Here is an 18,340-nt window from a genome sequence, read left to right as displayed (position 1 = left end):
AGGTTTTATTTTAATGACGCTTAGGAGGACACCAAGGCCACATCCACTTGTGACACAGTGTCTGTGGAGAAGTAGGTGCCACAAGTCCAAGGTCCTATCCCTAGGCCACCCCAAAGGGTAACAGGCTGAGAGAGTGGCTACACCTCTGAGGGATGTCATGCTTCTGTTTGTGCTGGAGGAGGATCTGGATGGAGAAGTGGAAGAGGCAGTAATTAGGGAAGGGAGAGGGAGGGGGGAAAGGAGGAAAGGTGGAGAATATCAATGAATGAGAGTCAGAAAAGCAGATATGGCAGAATGCCCAGACATGAAGGCAGGTCAGCAGACAGTAAGAAAGGGCAATAAGGGGAGAAGACAGAGGTATGTCAGCTGCAGGCTTGTTGAAACAGAAACCAGGAATACAACAGGAGGAGGGAAAGGGAGAGCCTGGTGATGGGAGCAGGAGAGAAGCCTAAGAGAAGTAGGATGGAGAAAAAGAGAAAGCTAATGCATGCCCTGGAAAAACAGAGTAAAAATTAGATCTGTGAACAACCAGAGGCCATGATTTCTAACATCCTCAGAAAGAAGCACTGAAAAGCTGATAGCTGAAACTTTGGTCATGACTGTTGCTTAGACAAGACCAGAAATGAGGGGTCTAATTCTGGGCTACTGATTTTTGAAGGATCCTAAAGTTTCAACAGCCTCTTTCTATCCTCCCATAGCCTGCAATTTGTTTATCAGTGATAGACTCTTTCCATATCCTAAAAGGAGAATTTATATTCCTACGGTGTTTCAAGGTCCGTTTAGAAAGTGCCTCACAAAAGTGATCACTGTCATTACACTGAGACATCATAATATTTTACGTAAAGACATGTTACAGCTCAAGTAACACAACTTACAATGAAAACAGCAGTCAGGCAGCACCACAGTGTGATTAGCTACCAGAATTTAGGGGCAAGAATTAAAATCACTTATTGAAATCTGAAAACTATCAGTTATAATAAATAAGTGTTTAACTTAATAAATAATCAAACTTTTAATTTTTTTTCAAATGAAAAAAGTTTGATAAACCACTGATCTTAACTGAGCTGAACTGAATCTACAGCTGGCGTGGCGTATGTAAAAATAACAATGGTGAGACGATTAAAATCCTGTTTAAAACTCAGTACCTTTTAGAGCTTTGTCAGTCCCGGAGCACTCCCTCATCCCTAAATTGAAATACTTTTATTTCTAACATATCTTTCCACTGACAGGTTAAACTGGCATTTTCGAATATCTACTTCCTAGCACACATTATGCTAGACACCCCCATATGGATGATCTCACCTGGTCTCACAACTGTCTACTGAAGTAGGTGTTATTATCCCAATTGTACAGGTGAGGAGACAGACGCTGGGGGAGGTTAAGATCACATGATTGGAAACTGGCAGAGCCAAGACACAACTGAGGGTTGTGAGTCCAGGTCTGGCACATCTTGTAAGATACCAGACTGCCTCCATCATTAATACCTCTGGCCAGAAAGGAGTTGACTATCATCCAGAAGGTAGGATGCTGGAATGTAAATATTATCTTTGTATTCATCTACAAGCATGCTAAATATTTCATGATAAAATATATAAGGAGTAATGTAATAGACTGAACTATGCTCCCCCCAAATCCATGTTGCCCTAACCCCTAGTCCCTCAGAATATGACTTTATTTAGAGATAGGGCCTTTAAAGAGGTGATTAAGTGCTCACTTTGGCAGCACATATACTAAAATTGGAACGATACAGAGATCAGCATGGCTCCTGCACAAGGATGACACACAGATTCTTGAAGTGTTCCATATTTTTTGAAAACAAAGACAAAACAATAAAAACAATAAATAAAGAACAGACTGACAGCTGTCAAGGGGAGGGGGGCTGTGAAGCTGGTTGAAAAAAATGAAGGGATTAAGCAAAAACAAAACAAAACTCATAGACAACAGTATGGTGATTACCAGAGGGGAAGGGGGATGGAAGAAGTAGAAGAGAGTAAAGGGAGGATAAATTGGTGATGAAAGTAGACTTCACTTAGTGTGGTGAAAACAGTACAATATATAGATGATGTATTACAGAAATGCACAACTGAAACCTATATTAACCAATGCCACCCCAATAAATTCAATTAAAAAATAAAGAGGTGATTATGTTTAAATGAGGCCAATAGGGTGGGTCCTACTCCAGACTGATTGGTGTTCTTACAAGGATGAATCTGGCTACACCAAGGACATACAAGGGCGCAGAGGGATGACCATGTGAAGAGACGACAAGAGGGCAGCCATTTGCAAGCTGAGAAGAGAGGCCTCAGAGGAAACAAACCCTGCTGGCACCTTGCTCTGGATTTCTAGCCTCCAAAATTGTGAGAAAATAAATGTCTGTTGTTCATGCCACCCAGTCTGTGGTATTTTGTGATGTCAGCCTGAGCAGACTAACACAAGTGCCTGTGAGACTCTGCACACTGCACAGAGAACTAAGGCAGAATCCCTATTCTCAAGAGCTTTTGGTCTTAGAAAAGCCACTGAGAAGCAACCAGGCCATTAGAATGTGGCCTGTAAGTGCTACAAAAAGGCAAGGGCAGAATCCTGTGAGACACATGAGAAGACCGTGCAATCTGATATTTGGTATATATTTGACAGAGGATATCTGGGAAAACTGTAAAGGAAGCAGTGTCTAAACTGAGATATAAAAAATTTCTCTGAGACACCTGGAAGAGCCTCCAATTTCCACTGACAAAATATCTTTCTGTTCTTGATCCCAATTCCCCCAAATTCAGAGAACATTCCTCTTGTGCCAGTCAGCTTTTGCTCTGCTAGCCTTTTGTTTCTACTTCAAAAACTAAACATGAAACTATTCAGAAATGTAAAAACCTTTAGATAAAAAGTTGTGTGCTGTACTAGTTTCTGATAGCAAGAATTGACACAACCTAAGAGGAAGGGAGTAGTTTAAAAAATTATGGTAATGTTACTTAATGGAATATATGCAAATATTAAAACTAATTTTAAGGAAATTTAATGGCATAGGAAAATTCTGTGATATAATATAAAACAATTAAAATTTTGTTAATACAGATATGCAATTTTAAAAGTTCAACATATTAAGTGTTTATTACAGACTTGTAGGACTGAATAGTTTTATTAGTTTTTGAAGTTAATTTTTGTGTTTCTAAACTTTTATATAATGATAAACATATATGTATATGTATAATTTCTGTAATGATATATGTATGATATATCAAAAGAAGTATATATTTTCTTAATGAGGGAAAATAAATATTTTTCCAGAAGACTTGGGAAATTATATGAATCTTGTAACAACACTGCAGTTTTTAGAACAAAATCATCCACATTAGCTGTATCATATATTAAGATGTTATTATCTAAAAAACAACAACAACAACTATACTTATAGTGAGAAAATATAGAGCTAAGTTCTGGTTTCATCTCTGACTAACTGTATTTCTTTAGTGGAGATTACCTAAATTTGGGGCCTAAGTTTCTTCATCGATAAAATAAGCCATGCTTATGAGGACCATCATAGGACTGGTGAGAGGATCAAATAAATGAGATGGCTGTGAACTTGCACTGCAAACTATAAAGACCTATCTTAAATAAGAATGAGGATGGTTAGTTTTGTTGACTTACATGGGACTCTTTCTGAACAGGTCAATGTTAGTTGGAGATGGAAATAGATTTTGAAAAACCTGTAATCATAACTGGTCATCAATTCATTTGTTCCTTGTGTGTCACTGAGGCCCAGCCACTTTCTGGTAGGCTCCCATGGGGCAGAGATTACATCACTGTATATTCTACATGACTTTGCATAGATTCTGAATGTAATGTGCAATGTCAAGTGCTTACTTCAGGAAATACCCTTCAGAGACACGATTATCAAAGTTTTATACAGACAAATGATAATGTCATTGTAGGCCACTTCCTCCAAGCAAATGGCTATGGTCATAAGGGAAGGCCCTCGGGATAGTAATGAGGTTGGCAGGTCAGAGCAATGGAAAAATGGGCAAAATGCAGTTAACACTTACTAGGTAAACACCCTCTGGGGGTGATCCAGCCTCAAGTGACAGGAATACCTCTCCCAGCCACTAAAGATTCTTTAAGTAGACCTGAGAAAAGCTCTTTCACATCCCAGGAGAAAGCCTCCGATCAGATGTAGCATATCACCAAGATTTTCCATACCTGCCTAGACCCTCTCTACATGAAAGAAAACAGAAATAGGGACATCCAGGTCCCAGGAAGTGCCCTGAAATGACCTATGCCACCTAAAGCAATCGTTCAGACCAGTTAGGCAAGGGACCTCATTTCCCACAGCTGGGTCAGAAGAAAGTCAAGATTTTTTTTTTCTTCCTTTCTTCATCCTCACTACTAACTATAACTCCCAAACTTGTCCCTCCTCCCCTGTCTTCCTCCTTCCGCTTGCCTTTCTTCCCAGCTGTAAATGCTTATCTCAATTCTGAGAGTCCAAATTAGGAGCAGCTGAATGTGTTCAATAAGACAGCACTTCTCTGAAACTCCTCTACAGCTTCGGCTTCTCCAGCAAGGATTGTCTTAGTACTTCTTCCTGCTCTTCCATACTCTGTACCGAAGAAATGAGCATTTCATCTTTTTCCTCGGGACTCTGTCTTCATGCACTGTGGTCTATCACTTTAACTAAAAATACGAGAATCAGCTGCTCTTTCCTAGACCTCAGCACATAGGTTGCAGGTGTGAAGAAGTTACCTGTGCAGCTCATGAGAAGAGGAGACACTACACACCTTCCTACTGTAGCCCACACTATGTCATATATTATGCATATATTACACCCAGGACACTCACCACTCCTAAGAGCAGAGGGCAAAATTGCAATAGGAACATTCAAACCTGCAGTTTCTTAGCCTGTCATTCTTCTTGGTGAGTCATTAACCTAAAAAGAATTTCTGGGACCCCGGGGATCTGTTTCCCAGGAATACATTTAATTTCCTCTGCTGATTCCACGCAGCACAGCCTCTTGGACTATTCCACCACTGCCGCCAGCTCCTCCCACGTGTGTCCTGCCCAGGCTTGCATCTCTTTCACCACCTAGTCCAGCTGTCTTCCCAATAACCCAATTTGGAGGAGGAGCTCGGGGGTCTGTTAGTCTGTGAGCACACACCCCCCTCTACTGGACAAAACACAAAGAAACATATGCGGCTAGAAAAGGACCACAGAATTCTCCAACAGAAAGTAACATTAAGTCACTGCCCTCACTTTGTACATGAGAAAACTGAGGCTTACAGATGTGCTAGGTATCAAAAGAATCACAAAGGGAATTGGAGGTCGAGCATTACATCTTTCTGCCCCCATGTTAAGCACCACCATCACATGGAACTGTGTTCTCACAGGGGAACAATTTTTAACATAATTCCTGTTGAGTTTGATTTTTCAGCTGTTTTAGACTTAAATAGGCATGCTGATTTCAAAACCGCAGTTAGTTTTCTTCTATCACGTTAAGTTCTCTCTACAGCTTATCTTAATGTGACCACTCTAGGTTGGATCAAGCCTGGATTGAGGGAAGCACTAGTGCTCTCCTATTGGCTGAGAGCAAACCTCCCTCAAGTGGGGAGTGGGGGGGACGACTTTGGAGACCAGCGACACGTTCATACTTGTCTAGGCTATTCAGTTACACATGAGACAGTGTGGTGAGAGGTTGTGTGCCGCTCTATATAGTGAATCATAGTCCGAAGTGTAGTCCGAGTTCTTGTCTGTATACAAGAAGTTAGCAGAATTTATTTTTTAATTTACATACGTACTTATTTCCTTTCCTTCAGCTCATGTCTGCCTCTGTTATTTCTTGTCGTAAGTGCCTAAACAACACTGACTCATTTCGTTATATCTGTGGCAGTTTCACCATTCCCAGTCAAAGGACAAACATCAGCGCATTTGTCAGACAAGCCTATTTTGCATATTTTAAAGTAAAACTTGGTGACCAAGATAAGTCTTGGGCCCCTCACAAGGTGTGCAAGCAGTGTGTTGAGAGTTTACAAATGTTGACGAAGGGAACACATGATAAATTGCCATTTGGTATACATACGGTTTGGTGAGAGCCCAGAGATCATTCAAGTGACTGTTATCTTGTATCATGAAAATGTCAGGATATAACAAGAACAATAAATGTAAAACAGAGTATCCTAGTCTACCATCAGTTATATGCCCAGTGCCTCATTCAGCTGAAATCCCAGTGCCCATTTTCATTGAACTACCCTCTTTTGAAAAACAGGAGTATGGTGAATAACTAAGTGACAGCAACAATAAAGATTTTGAAATTGAAGATGACTTAGTTTATAAGGGATTTGATCAGCATGAGTTGAATGATTTGGCACAAGATTAGGGACTATCCAAAGATGCTTCAGAACTCCTAGCATCAAGACTGCATGAGAAAAACTTGCTTGAAAAAGGAGAGAAGGCATTCTACTTTCAATCAAGAGAAAGTGCATTTCTGCAGTACTTTCAAAGTGACGGTGGCTTTGTGTATTGCCATAACATACATGGTTTAATGGAGGAATTGGGAATTCCAATCTAGAATGCAACTGAATGGCGACTGTTCATCGATAGTTCAAAGCAGAGCTTGAAGTGTGTCCTCCTCCACAATGGCAATTTATTTGGTGCAGTCCCGAATGGCCATTCAGTTTGTTTTTGTGAAGAATATGAAGACATAAAGAGAGTCATTGATCTGTTGCAATATCACAAACACAATTGGATCATCTGTGCTGACCTTAAAACAGTCTGCTTCCTTCTTGGTCAGCAACGTAGATACACCAAGTATCCCTGTTTTCTGTGTATGTGGGACAGTAGAGCTCGTGAGAAGCATTGGGTGGAGTCAAATTGGCCTCTAAGATCTGACCTCAAACATGGTGACCCAAACTTTCTACATGAGCCACTTGTTGACAGAAAGAACATTATATTCCCATCTCTGCACATAAAGCTGCGTTTCATGAAGCAATTTGTTAAAGTTTTGCCAACTGAAGGAGACTGTTTCAAGTATCTCACTTTGGCATTTCCTAGCCTGTCATTTGAAAAGATAAAATACCTTAATATGTATGTTTGGTAGCAGAACTTTACTACTTGTACACAATTTGACTTACTGTAACAATATATAGCCTTTATATGAATAAAATAACTAAATAAACAGCCTATTCAGATAATTTTTTCTTTATTTTCCTTTGTATGTACATTTTGTTTGATTTGGGGGACAAAGGGAGGGTATCCTGTACCTTAAAAAGTTGACATGATAGAGAAAAACTGGGGTCATTTTTGGATTCAGATGCCAAAAGTTAGTCAAAACAAGTGTCAGATCTAACTCAACGAAAACTGTGTTCCCCAGTGTCGGACTGACGAGAAGAGGGGACTATGTGACTGAGTTCATGGGAGTATCTAGGTTCTGAGTACAAACACTCTCTAAGGCACAGCCCTCTTTGAAGAATCAGGGTATCGGTTAAAAAAGCACTGGGTTGGGAGTCAGAACCTGGCCTCTAGTCCCATTGCTAGTACCTACCAGCTCTGTGAGGCTGGCCAAGGCCACATAATGTCTCTGGGCTTCCCTGTTCTTCTCTGTGAAATGTAAGAGAACAGATGATCTCTGAGGGGGCCTGTCAGGACACAAAGATAATTGTAAATGAGTGGGCAAAAGTATGCAAACAGCACCACAATATTGTAGAGGAAAGTGCATTAACTGGAATGCTGGAGACCTTATCCTAACCCTGGCTCCAGTACCAACTGGCTACTTATCTTAGGGAAGTCACTTCGTCTCTAGAGCTCTGTGTTAGGAATAGGGAGGAAGCAAGATGATTATACTTTCTCAATCCCTAAATTTCTACAATCATGAGTAAAGATAACTGTGAGTATTGATGCTTTCTTCAAAGGATCCTAAAGCCACAGATGCATGTTCATACATCTTTGGGACAAAGTAGGGAGTGATTAAGCTTTCTACTTTTTTATAGTAATAAAACTAAAAGTGCACACATGCTTGGAGTTCAAAAGAACACAAGTGCGTACACTTACTTCCAATCTGTGTAGTGGACAGAGATTAGTCCAAGGCCCTACCATCAAACCACAAAGCTTCTGTAAGTCACACTACAAAACAGCCAAGAAACCATTGCTTTCTATGAAATAATAAGTAGACCTAATAAATTACCAAGTTAGATAATTTATTTCACTAATTTTAAATGGGGTGACAGGAACTGACATAAAGTTTAAAAGAAGAGACAAAATAAAATAATGGCTAGGTTTGTTTTCTAATGGCCTAAGGATAGCTCTGAAAGCAGTAGGGTAGGGTCACTGAGAGCTAACAGTTCCAGCCCACCTCATCCCAAACCACTCAATATAATCTATATAAGAAGAGTGCCCTTGCCATGCAAACACAGTTTCAAAACAGGTCCTCTAGGTGCACCACCACCCCACCTCGCACCTGGCTGCTGCTCTCCAGGTGTCTGGATCTGCTGTGAACAAGAGGGGAAAGCACTGGATTGGGAGAACTTCAGAACCAACTGTAGGACAGACAACCACAAGGTCAAGTGGAAGGGCACTGAAAGGTGAAAGAAAACTATGACCCTAGAAGAGTTGCTTAACCTCTCTGCCATTCAGCTATCTCATCTTTTTTTAAAAAAATTCCTCACCCAAGGATATGGTTATTAATTTGAGAGAGAAGAAGAAAGACAGAAAGCGAAACATCAACGTGGGAGAAAAACATCAATCAGTTGCCTCCCGTACATGCCCTGACCAGGAGTAGAACCTGCAACCTTTTGGTGTATGGGATGTCACTCCAATCAACTGAGCCACTTGGCCAGGGTTATCTCATTTTTTCTTGAAAAAACAAAACTTAAAATAAAAGCAAATACATGCAAATCACAATCTTTTGCAGCTAAAATTAAGGCAGCCTATATGTTTGAAATATTTTGTTTATTGAGTTCCTCCCTTCAAATAATCTTCCAATGCCACCCCTGTCCCCCACCCTTTTTGGTCTCCCAGGAAAAAATTTTTTTAAGTGTCAAAATTGAAATTATGCGCTATTTGACCTGCACCCACCAAGATCAATAAGCACTTTAGATGTTGTATATGCAACAACTTGAAGACCTTGTTTCAGAAGTTTTTCTACATATTTTTTTCAAAAGGCCAGTGCAAAGTTTTGAGAGTCTTTAGAACCTCATCCCCTCTCTAAAGTCCTCCTTTGTAAAGATGTGTCCCTGGGAATATTGATGTTAAACGTTGGTACAAACTAAGCAACAGCAGATAGATCTCACGAGATAAGCTAACGCACAGAATAACCCAGTTAGAGAGGAGAGCGTTGGCTCTGTCAGCAGCCTTCCCTGGTGCTTCTTCTCATTGGCATCCAGTAGTAAAGATCCTTTTCACACCTAACACAAGAACGCACTGTCCTTCTGAAATATGAGAAATGCAATCCCCTGAGGAGCATGGAGACCTCTTGGCAGGACTGCAGCTAGAGAAACCAAAAGCTTAGCTGGCAAGGCCTATGGTCAGAAGTGAGTCTCCATGGAACACCGTTGGAATCAGGCTATTTCCCCAGGGTTATGCCATATTCTTAAAATATGTTACTTAAAACTGGATAGGATTATCATTGTGCATTTTACAGAATTACAAAGTTTCCTATTCTATGGACCATAAAACCGTGGGACAGACGTCTGCACTTCCTGTCCTGTTTTCTGCCTTGTTTCTCTCTATCACACATATGCCTGGCTATTGAAGTACAGAACTCACTGATTATATTTTGGTCCTCAGTGAGAGATCCTGAAGACAGGGATTAGTTGTGTGTGTGTGTGTGTGTCTACTGCTGTGTCCAATGCTGGTCCACTATATCTAGAATAGTGATGAATACATGATAGGTATTCAATAAATACTATTGAATGAACAAATGATTTTTGAGTGCTTCATGGATATAAACACAAATAATCACAGGGCTGTGTTTGCTGTTACAGTTGAAAGAAGATGGCTCCAAAGTCCCAGGGGACATGGAAATGTGGTGAAATGGAGGACAGTGATTCAATTTCAAGTCTTCCCTCTGCTATTTACTTAGCAAGTTACTGTCCCTGAGTCTTAGGTCCAGCTTCATTCAAATGGAGATGTCATTCCCTGCTTTCTGAGACAGGATTGTTAGGTAGCACAGAAAGGACATGGCATGAAAGAGGTTTACATCTCTTGGGAGATTATGGAAAATACACTTTTTATGCACATATACTGCCCCCACCCACAAGCACAGAAGCATAAGCATAAACAGAGATGAAAGTGTTTGGGAACAATTTCAAATAGGAATGAGTACCCACTTCTGTCTGTGGAATAGTTTTGGAACTGCTGCTTCCTCATCTTACACCACAATATTTCAGAATGAAAGTGTCCAACTAAGTGATTTCATTGATGAATAATGTTACAGTCATTTTTTCCTGAAAACAGAGCAAGGGTTGTGTTAAGGGCTCCAGAGTGTTTTGGATACAAAATTTAGGAAGGTCAAGTATAACCCTATCAAAAAACATGTTCTCTCTCTAATTCCTAACACCTGTTTTAAATGTATTTTATCTTCTACATTGAATTCAGGTTTCTTAAATCCTTTCTGGAACAAGGTAGAATATAAACCAAAGAAATGAATTTTTTTTTTTTTAAAGCAGAGAGAAATATACCCACTCATCTATGGCAATTTCTGTGCCAATCTCCTGGTAATTAACATATACAAACGTTCCATGTCAGCACTAGAGTGAACCCACAGACGTCACTGCAGTTGGCGGTTCTTACCCACAGCTTTCTTGAGGCAACACCACCCTCGCCTTCCCCCTTCCCTGCCGCAGTGAGCCCTCACCACCGCCACCACTCTGCACATGAACTGTTCCTCCACACTTGGCTCTTCCAGCTGAGAGGCAGGGACTACAGGGTAGGAAGTTTAGAAGCACCCTGGAATTCTATCTTCTTTCTCTCTGCCTATCTTAAATGAGAAGGATGGCTAAATACTCCTAAGAAGAAAGAAGAAACCTACATGATTGTGAACTAATGTGGCCCCCAGGGAGTCAGTATGACGCAAGTGATCAAGAAAGCTTTCCGGGGGGGCAGGGGGGAGGGGGACTCTGAGGTTTGTTCCGATTCCACTGCAGAAATTAGTTTTCCTACTACACATGAGCAATGCACTTCCTTTCAACATGCAATGGGAAACGCCCGCACATTTCTTTATACAGGGGAGTGGCTTTTCTATGTGATTATGGGCCTTAGGGAAACTAATGGAGCACCGGGAACTGCAGCCCCTCCACTGTGTGGCCCTCTCAACAGACTGCTCCACTGCTCTAGTTCCCAGTTTTCACTCCAGTCCCCGTCACCATGGAAGCAAGTACAGTCATACAGTGAGACGAGGGACAACAGTTGCCGTGGGTCAGACCTGGGTTGAACTCTAGGCTCTGCCACTTAGTAACTGTGTGACCCAGGCAACTTACCTCACTTCTTTGACTTTCTGTTCTTTATCTGTAAAATGGGCATAATTGCTATTGTATAGATTGTGGTTTGAATTAAATATAATATTTATCAAGTGTTCAGTTCAATTGCTGGTACATAAGTGCTCAACAAACAACTGTTGTTGCTGTTATTGTCATTTTTTTAGCCAATGCCCATAGGCATACCCTGTTTTCCAAGGCACAGGCAGGGTCAAAGTCAAGCTGGGCAAATGAAAGGAATGAAGGAACATGAGAAGAGAAAATAAGCAAATGCCTTCACTGGGAAGAGGCCTCCAGGAACTGCTCTGTCCATGGGAACACTATCACTGAGTGCCTGCACTTGTGGGAATTACATTTCTATCAGGTAATCTAAAGAGGAGTAGGGAGAGGTTACATCACCATCTCCTGGCTGCTGGACTCTGCAGCTGTTGTTCCTTATCTCCATGAGCTTCCTCCTGTTTCATTTTCCCTTCCTCTTGCCAGTGCAATGTGTAGCCTCTGCACACACATTCCTATAATCCCATCATCTCCTCCTTTGTCATCCCCTAAGACTGGCCTGCTGTGCCCCCAAACCTCCCCCAGAAAGGTGCTGCCTTCCTCTCGTCTAACCCCTCAACATGGACACATAGGGGCTTGAATTAACCAAGCGATTCTGCATTTTCATGGTTAACTAGATAACCTGACTCAGCCTAGCAGTGAGGATATCATTGCTGTCTGTCCAACTACGTACAAAGCTTTGATTATTCTAATCAGCAGGGTCAGGATGGTAGCTATGGATTAGGGCTTCTGAACCTACTCAGAGTTTACACCCTGTATGAGGAGGCGATGACCACAGCAGTGATAGAGGCAACAGAAAGGGCTCAAGGCAAATGCCAGGGGCAGACGGTACCAAACTCTGCCCTGGGCCTTCGCCATCTCTGACCCAACCTGGAAGGCAGGTCATATTTCAGATCCTTGTGGATCTTCTTCATGAAATTTCACACCCTATCTACTCTGTCAGAGGGTGATGTGCCTGGGCTTCCATCATCCCAGAGAATGTTGCTATTTGGTATCCACTAAGAAATGCATGAAAGACGGAGAGAGAGAGAGAGAGAGAGAGAGAGAGAGAGAGAGAGAGAGAGAGAGAGAGAGAGAGAGAGAGAGAGAGAGAGAGAGAGAGAGAGAGAGATTGAGAATGCTCACCCACAGATCAAACTCCAGATTTGAGAAGTACTGCTGAGGAGCATTACTGACCACTCACCTGAATGCTCAGAGAATCAGGAATAGCAGGTTTGAAAAACCCTTCACAACAGGTCACATGTTGAACCTCCTGATCTCATGGGTAAGAATGAGGAGGTTCCTGGGAAATTGGCTTACCAAGATCATCCAGTCAAATGATTAATGGCAAAGCTTAGACTTACCCTAGTTTTCTGTAGGCAAAGTTGAAGTTTTTATAAAATTTAAAATCAAGTTTCTATTTGTTTGTTTTCTCTGAGAAGGATTCTGTGTGGGGGCGGGGGCTACGGTTTCCAAAAATAGTCTACTGAACATACACAAAAAAAGAAAGAACTATACAATGCAGCCACACAAACATCTTACTCAACAAAATAATTATCAAGATTTTCCATACTTGCTTCATCGAATTTTTACCTTTAAGTATTGTAAAACTGTCCTCAGATCTTATGTCATTTCATCCCTACATATTCTTTGAAAATATGGATATTTTCTTATATCAGTGATACTCATATTTTTGTTGGGTCCCACCCACTGGAGTTTTATATTCAGCAGGTTTGGGCTAGGGTGAGAATTTCCATTTCTCATGTATTCCCAGATGATGCTGGTGATGCTAGTCAGAGGCCACACACTGAGAAGCACTGTCTTACATATTCACAATGCCATTACTGTATCTAACAGATTTAACCATAATTCCTTGGTATTATCAAATACCTAGTCCATATTCAATTTCCCTGATTATCTCAAGTGTCTTTTTACAGTTGGCTTATTTCAATTATATTTCAAAGTTTTTTGCATATATTTACCAGACCAATAAGTCTCCCCTTCCCCTCACCTGTCCCTCTTGTTGACGATCTTATAAACTTCAAAGCTGCTAAGAAACTAGATCTTAATTGTTCTCACCACAAATAGAAATGATAATTATGTGATGTGATGAAGGGTTACATAAGCTATGGTGGTAATCATATTGCAATATATAAATGTATCAAATCAACATCTCGTACACTTTATAAACTTATACAATTTTGTCACTTAAAACTCAATTAAAAAAAAACAAAACCTAGAACAGTGCCACATATGGACTTATCTGTCTGCTTGCTTGTGGTGTTACTTAACTTATCCTTCTAGCTTCCGTATTTCCTGTGAATGGGAAGTCAGCCCTGGTTGTCTGATGACCTAGACATTCAGCTGTTTGGCAAGAGTACTTCGTTAAGTGGGGCTGTGTGTGGTAAAAATCAAAGTTTAAATTTTAAACTAAAATCTGAGACATATTTTTTCTCTATCAGGAACACACATTTTAAAATACTACCTTACCTACTTTTAAAGCATTTAAAAATAATCCATTCCCTTTATACTGAGCATACCTTTCTCACTTTAAAGTTTATGGATACCTATTTTTTCCTAAGGAAAGACATAATTTCTCAGATTTCTCAGTAAGCCACACACCCAGGACCCAGTTCTCGGTCACACTGGTCAATTTACAACACTCAATCCAAGTGTTATAAACCCTACACAAGTTAACATGTATTTCATGAAATCCCTACAATTTAATGAGGGTAATGATTTAGTTTCTAGACCACCAAGGCTACTATTTTTTAGCTACCACTGTCTTGAGACTCACCTCTAAGCTACTCAGATCCCAACAGAAATGTCTGCTAGCTCACACCAAGCAGAAGCAACGTAATTCTCCAGGTAGGTAGTGTTCTGATGGTGTCTGTGAGCTGAAGAAAAACAAAACAAGCTGTTTGCAGATGAAATGGGATCTAATGGATGAAAGTGATGAGAATGAGCCAGCAAACAGAATTCTTCTCGAGAATAAATTCTGATTTCTAAAAACTAAAAAGGCATGAATGGCATTTTAAGTCATTTTGGCAGATGAGACTTTTATCAAAATGGTTTATATTGGCAAAAATGACTTTCTCAGTCACAGAAGCAAACTGATCTAATTGAGTAATTTAAAAAAATTCAAAGGATAAAAATGCAGAAGCCAAAAACAAAGCAAAAACTATACGGTCCCAGAGCTCTCCTTCAGCAAGTCTCATTTCTCTTCTTGCCTACATACAGGCCTGAGATGGTGTGAAAGGCACAGACCTCTAAGCTTTAAATGAAATTTCCATGTAATTAGCCTAACACAGTAGGGGACATTGTAATAAATGTTAACTCCCCATGTCTCATTCACTCTACTCTATTTTATGAACCTTATTGTTTGCTTTTGTCGTCGTCGTGGGCAGCCGTCCGTCTCGAGAGACGATGGTGTAGCTTCTTAAGAGTCTATCTGCACCGCCGAGAATGGCTGTGCAGTCTGACTCGGGAGTGACACGGTATCTGTCTCCTCCCGTGTTGAATCGACATCTTGCGATGACGCTGGAGTGTCCTCTCCAGTGAAGCTGAAGCTACAGAGCCTGGGCAGGGTGATATGGAGGGTCTGCTGTTGCCCATGCAGCAGACACCCCCTCTCTTCACAGCTGAAGGGTCCAAGGGAAAGACGGAGTCAATACAGCTTGGCTTCAGGTGCGCCGCAGGAGTTGCCGGCGTTGACTACAACATCAAACCGCCTTGGGGACTCCGGCTCCGGATTTTCTGTCGGGGTTTACTCCCTTAGCCTTTCCCCTAAAGAGGTATGCCGCAAGGCAGCGGAGGATTTTTGGAGTCAGAGTTTTCCTTCTCTGATGTGCCCTGACTGGAAGATCAAACCAGCAACACTTAGCTCGCAGGCCGACGCTCAATCCACTGAGCCAAACCAGCCAGGTTTGCTTTTGTAGAATTCCATGAAGAGGGAAGGGAGAGAAAAAAAAGCCTGGTTCTGGCAATCAATTATCAATGACGAATAGATTCTTCTAATCTCTTCTCCTATTGAAATGGAGGAATAGGAGACATTGGTACATGCAAGCAAGGGTAAATAAATTGTGTATAATGCAGAACATTTTTGCAGTCATTAAAAAAAAATAACTGTGAGTTGTAATAACCAACTCTGAGCAGCAGAAGGGCACTGATCAAAAACTTTTTAGATGTGAATTTTCATGGGTAGGAATGAAATTCATCAGCATTGTAAAGTCATATGTGTTTAGACAATAAACAGTACTGCTGGGGAAAAATTACTTTGTTATCAACATTTTTAATATTCTTATTACTCATTTTATAAAAACATTGGTACTGGTGTAATGCATAGCACACTTGGTTAGAAATAACCCTTGTTAAAGAAGCATTATGTAAAAGCTACTGTTTATTATAGTTTCACTTCTCCTGGGCATAAAAATCTTGTTTGCAATAGTTAGGTAAGGCCTCTTAATCTGTTATAACATCCAGGTCATGGGCTATGCTTTAAGTTATGAAATTGACTGAAGTTTCTTTTAAGTACCAAATCTTTATCATTAGAATTTAGAAGGAGTTTTGCCCTACCCCCCATTAGCTCTATAAAATATTCATCACCAGATTTATTTATGCCAGTTGGGTTCTGGAAATGCAAACATGAAAAAGACATAATCCTCTACTAAAGAAATTCATAATTTACTGATTCCAGCTTCAAGAGAATCCATCCATTGGTCTTCTCTGAACACTTGCAGAAATCCAGCAACCCTCTTGCTATGCTGTTTCCATAGAGAAGAGTGGTAGGGTTAGAAAGTGAGAAATTTGTTGTGGAAATCAGAAACAAACACTCTCGTCTTCACTGGCACATCGTATTATGACCAACTGTTATGAATATACAATTAAAAAGTAAGTTTTTAAAAACACATACTGCAGGGTGCAGGGTAGTAACAGCAAAGTCCTTAAAGCTTCAAGGAGATCAGTAAGTATAGTGTATGGCAGCACCACAAAGAAAAAATTTTACCGGCAGCTGCAGTCCATTTGGTACACCCTAATGACATGACTGCTTTCAGTGTGCTTGACTCTGTGCTTGGCACCTTATTTACTCTTCACAATAAGTCTGTTAAGTACATTTTGTAATGCACAAAGTAGGAAAGAGAAAACTGACACTAAGAGAGGTTGTTTACTTTGCATTAGACCATAGCAGCAGAGATTCAGATTCAAAGTAGACACCTTGGGACCTCACAAAGTTCTCCCAATTGCCATCAGCTGCCCCATCATATTTTCCCGAATCTCATCCACATTCTGAAATTTCTTCCCATTTAAAGGTGATTTTAGTTTTAGGAAAAGCCAGAAGTCACAGGGTGCCAAATCTGGGCTGTAAGGGGGATGAGTCACTTGGGTGATTTGATGTTTCACCAAAAGCTCTGCAGGAGATATGATGCATTGTTGTGATGAAGCTGCCAATCACCAGTTGCTTATAGCTGTGACCTTCTGAATCATCCAAACAGTTTCCACAGAGAAATGTTCAAGCTTAATGCAAAATTTGATGCAGATTTATTGCTCTACTCGCTCAGTCATTTTGAATGCGATGCCCACACGGAACATATGCTCACTCAACAGTGTCTACTACTGCTCCCTCTGACTAGTACAGTGAAGTCATCATTGTTCACCCATACACATTCCAGTCCACTCTTTTTGGCTGCCAGGTTACATTTATGTCATGTAAACTGTTCTTGTTATATTAACAATGGTTAGACATTTTTCTGGACAGACTATATATAACTACTCATTTTCTTCCATGTTGCCTCCTTTAAACCTTACATCCATGCAATCAAGTGCAGAGAAACCACATTGTTTGAACAACTGTAATTCATTTAGTTCATTAAATCACAGTCTTACCAAGTAAATGAAGGACAGAGAACACATATATGGAGATTAATGCAAGAGATTCCTAAGGACCTTTCAGGAAGACAAGACAGCATTTGAAGAATAGATCATTTTTCAAAATAAAGAAAAAAATGAAGAAAACCTTCTTTGTTCAGCAACAGCAGGCCTCAGTTAACTTTGCAAAGTCTAGAGGGCTCCTCTGTTATTACAATCACAAAATCAAAATACTTAGAGGTAAAAGATCCTCAAGATGGATTATCCTCAGAGATTTATTGTACTACTTGTCTTAGCAATGAATAAACAGAAATTCAGGTATATTACCAACTAAATTTCAATTATCATAGAAGATTATTATACTTAATAGAATCTTTATCATAATTTACTTAATAAGCAAGTAATTTTTAAATTTATTTTACAAAACTTTACCTTTTACTCCATATTGACAATGAGCCTTAAATATAATTTTTCTTTATAATGGAGTTGCTTTATCCCCTTGAGTTTAGATGTTAATGGAAGTTAGCTAACGGTTCAAAGGCCACCAAGGAATTGCTTACTGGGGAAATTTCAAGGGCTCCAAGGTAAATACCAAACTAGCTACTTAATTCAAAGTCACTGGAAATTCAAAGAAGTTTCTTGTTACCTTCAAACTGGTGGTGGGACCAGTATATGGAACAAAGAACCAAAACTGAAGTCAGAAGATCTGGAGTATTCTATCACTAAACAGTTACAACACTTCATTACCAATACCATGAAGGCACTGAGCCCAAGGATCCCTCCCAGCTTTAATATTTTATAATCACTGTGAAAAAAGACAAATATCAAGTAAGTCATATTCTCCCATGTAGGGTTTGTAGAACAGCTGTCGGCTTTTAAAAAAGAAATTTTTTAAATTTCAAATGCCTTGAAGGTGTAAGTTTCCAGTGATATATATATCATCACTCTAGGCAGAATATACTTCCTTCATTTTTTTCAGGATTAAGAATAAA

The 18,340-nt window shown here is 40.2% G+C and overlaps 1 protein-coding gene and 1 non-coding gene across 2 annotated transcripts in view; one reads left to right on the top strand and one right to left on the bottom strand.

The window, feature by feature from the left end:
• The window catches only part of FMN1 (formin 1), a 393,756-nt gene that overhangs the window by 355,799 nt on the left and 19,617 nt on the right, over nucleotides 1-18,340 (bottom strand). The gene's annotated exons all lie outside the window — the stretch shown is intronic.
• Nucleotides 1,707-1,810, top strand: LOC150016223 (U6 spliceosomal RNA). The gene has a single exon (XR_016510150.1). It is a non-coding gene; the product is annotated as a U6 spliceosomal RNA (small nuclear RNA).

The sequence above is a fragment of the Furipterus horrens genome, unplaced genomic scaffold, assembly GCF_987537825.1.
Source record: "Furipterus horrens unplaced genomic scaffold, mFurHor1.1.pri manual_scaffold_3, whole genome shotgun sequence".
Classification (NCBI taxonomy): domain Eukaryota; kingdom Metazoa; phylum Chordata; class Mammalia; order Chiroptera; family Furipteridae; genus Furipterus; species Furipterus horrens.
This window is presented reverse-complemented; position numbering and strand designations above follow the sequence as displayed.